This window comes from Durio zibethinus, chromosome 26 (assembly GCF_047325235.1).
Source record: "Durio zibethinus cultivar Kanyao isolate XHJ-2024 chromosome 26, ASM4732523v1, whole genome shotgun sequence".
Lineage (NCBI taxonomy): Eukaryota > Viridiplantae > Streptophyta > Magnoliopsida > Malvales > Malvaceae > Durio > Durio zibethinus.
This window is the reverse complement of record NC_143187.1, coordinates 3,560,056-3,563,824: the sequence shown is the minus strand read 5'-3', so window position 1 is coordinate 3,563,824 and position 3,769 is coordinate 3,560,056. Positions and strand designations below refer to the sequence as shown.

The window sequence follows — 3,769 nt, the reverse complement described above, 5'->3', positions numbered from 1 at the left end:
TCCACCGAGCATTCATCGGCGTATCACAAGATCATGAACTTCTATAAAGATATTTTGTAGCAAAACTTTTATAAAAAAAAAAAAAATCTAGCATTTGAATAAAGAAAGAGAGTTCCAAAAATTTTTTTTGTATATTTTTAAAAAACTAGATGAGCTTTTTATAAACAACTACAAACATGACTGTCTATTTTGAGTAGACAAAAATTGTTTGTTTTTGAACAATTAAAATTGTTCATTTTATACAAACTTAACTATTTATGTTTATTTTTTCTTTTTCAATGTGAGATTATTTCTTATATTTTATTTTGAAAATCTCTATCAAGGGAGACCAGCGCCAATCTTTGTTCAAGAGAATTTAGCCTTTATCCTTCTCATACAGGTAAATTGATGTCATCACACCAATAAAAATTTTTGTAAGACATATTTGCACATCATATTTTGATTTTGCACATTTTTAATTGACTTTACAAGTCTAAAATTTGAATAAACGGTGAGTCTGATGCTTAGATACATACAAATAACAAATATCCATATATGAGTCCATATAACATAGAATTTCATTCATCTGTTTAAAAAATTAAAACTATAAGTTGGATTATGCTTAAAAAATTATGTTTTAGATTGCTTTTAGGCAATAATTTCTCATTGAACTTGCAAAAAACCTTTAATAGATCGATTATTATATGCTCCAAAGCATCAATATGTCACTTTTTCTATCAATTAGGAAGTTTTGAAAAGATTCTAAGTCAAAGTGTCACTTAGAACTTAATACATAATTTTGCTTTTCGCTCACTCGTTCCAATCTTTCTTCCAATTTCTTGCTCTCCTTTTCACTTACTATTTTCTATTCCTCCTATATGTATGCTAGTAAAACCTAATTGACGAGCAGATGTAATTGGATCTTCCCTGTCATAACATGTTGATCTATGGACCTATCGCTAGATATGGATAAGAGGAGTCGCCACCAATTTTTTTTGTTTAGGTGTGATTGGCCACCTGAAATGGATTCTGATCTATAAAACTAGATTTTAGGTTTGGGTGTATAGTTACATGTGAAGAAAGTTGCAGCACCCTCATAACACCTATCCAAAGGATGGTACCAGTTTGATCTCAAATTATCCAAGCCTTGAAAATGTTTATATTTTACCAAAATATTTAATATTGAGATTTAATCTTAAAATCACTCCAATAGTTTAGTAACAATTTAAGATAATTCTCTCACCTTAGGAGTATTCATGAAGACTAGTGTCCCACTCTGAAGAGGCTCGATCGTCGAATTTATTAATTTATTTTATTTCAAAAAAATAGTAAAGTCTCTCAATAGTTTGGTAAAACTTACTTTGAAGTGGATCTCCCAATATTTTGGTGAGATTTTATCGTAAAAAAGATTTACAAAACATTTGAGAATTTTGTTAAGTCTTCTAATAGTTTAGTAAGATGTAATTTGAAGCAACTCTCCAATCGTTTGGAAGATAAAATTATCTTTTATTTTTCTTTTATTATATTTTTTTTAAAATGATCCATGGAGTTTCCCAATAGTTTGGTGGATTCCATTTTTAAATTAAATCCATGAAAATTCACCAATAATTTGGTAAAATTTATGAATTTATTTTGTAAGGATTTTTATTTGAAATATATATTTTTTATTTTTATTCTTTTTTTTATTAAACTTATTTGAAAAGTCTTTTTTTATTCTTTATTTTTTATTTTCCAAAAAGATTTTTTTGACTTATTTGAAAAAAATGATCTTTTTTATTTAAAATTACTTTTTTTTCTTTTTTAAAAAAAACTTATTTATTTTTAAAAATAAAATAGCAGAAATAATTTTTACATAATAATAAATTTTCTCAAAAATAAAACCAAAAAAATAATAAAAAACTAAAAATAAAATGAGTTAAAAATAAAATAAAATCAAAAAATAAAAATAAAATGAGAAAAGGAAAACCTACGATCGGGTCGGGTCAAAGTGCGGGTCAATGCTCAGATCCTCTAAGGTTCACATGGATCCTACGTTGTCAAAATGACACTGTTTTGAGTCAATATAAATGTCACCTTCCACATTTTGGCCTCAAAATTTCTCTACCTCTTTTCTTTCTAAGCCGAAACTCTTTCGCTTCTCTCTAGAATTTCTTCCAAAAATTTAACCAAAAATTTAACTGAAAATTGGGTTTGTCACCTGTTTTTGGAAATTTGGTTTGAATTTGGCTGAAAATTTCAATCAGTTACTGAAAAATTCATCGAAAAATTCAAAGTTTATCCTCCAAACCCATATTTTTCCAAAAACAACAAAAAAAATTTTTGGATTTTCTAGATTTCTTCATAATTGTTCCTAAAATTCAATCCCAGCTCCAAAAACCTAAAACTAGATCCTAGAAACCCAAATCTATATCCAGAATTCCCAGTATTTCTTCAAAATTTTGTAGATCAAAATCAAGAACCCTACTGCCCAGATATTTATTTCCAAAATTTTTCTAACCTTCACCGAGTAATCCAAATCCACCTTCTTTGGGTGTTCTGGAAATAGTCTAATTTATAGGCATCCTGTAGTAAGGATTTAAGGGATCGGACAAAATCCATCCAGGCTTGAAGCCTGGGATTGAATTCTGTCCAAGCATGATTTTAGGCTAGATTTTAGTAATCTGTCTGGATTGAATCTAAAACTGATCACAAATTAAACCTTTGACTGTTGGAGATTGGATCCCCTTTGATTCAGGGAATTAAATTCTTCCATTTCCAAAATTCTCATCACAGCTCCAGACAAAAAAAAAAGTAATAATAATACAAAAATAATAATAGTAGTAGTAGTAGTAATAGTAGTAGTAGTAGTAATAACAATAATAATAACAATAATAATAATAATAGTAATATGATATAATACCATATAATATACTAATAATAATAATAATATGATAATGATAATATAATATGATAATAATACTATACTATAATATAATATAACAAAAATATAACATGATCCAATTGATCCCAGATATAGATGGGTGTCTACCTTGCCCAATAATCTACTCTCCACCACTTTAAATGATTGAACTAAAATTGGTGGGGTGTGCCAGGCCCTAGCTATAATGCAACGAAAGAGCGACACTCAGGAATCCCAACAGTAAGCTATTATGATGTACTCTCCCCTAAAAAAATTAATTTAATATCATGTAAATCAATGACCCACATATCTGATAAGAACAGATACTACACTTGATCTTAGCCAAAAGGCCAAAAACGGTATGAGTTGTTTAGATCTTCTTTTATGTCGAACCTTGGCTTGACCATGGCTTGGGATCTGGATATGGGATCTGAACTTAATGAAAAGAACTCTTACCCTGATGTATTTGCACATGAAAATTATTCTCATGTCTATTGTGGTGCTCTTTGTTATTCCCTTGGTGCAAGGTGAAGTCATTTTAGCTAAAGCAAAAAATTTCACCATCTCTGCATCGGACTAAGTTAGCTTGGGTAAAACTAGTTGTCTAAGAACTTGAGCTAACAACTAAATAACAAATTAATATTTAAACAATCACCCAAATTGTAGCGGAGAATCAAGCATTAACATCGCAAATTTCCTTAGATCAATGGTGTAAACAATAGAATTTATCACTTGGGTAAGTGTCGTAACGTCTAGATCCGGGGATCTATCGCTAGACATTGACTTTTAGAGAGTCGCCACCAATCTTTTTTATCTAGGTGCGATTGGCCACCTAAAGAATCTGTCCTTTTAGGGAACACCTAAGTTTAAGGGTCCCTAGAAGAATAGGTT

The 3,769-nt window shown here is 29.4% G+C and overlaps 1 pseudogene; it reads right to left on the bottom strand.

The window, feature by feature from the left end:
- Nucleotides 1–3,057: 3,057 nt before the first annotated feature.
- LOC149511169 (U2 spliceosomal RNA) lies at nucleotides 3,058–3,241 on the bottom strand (annotated as a pseudogene).
- Between the last annotated feature and the right edge of the window lie 528 nt (nucleotides 3,242–3,769).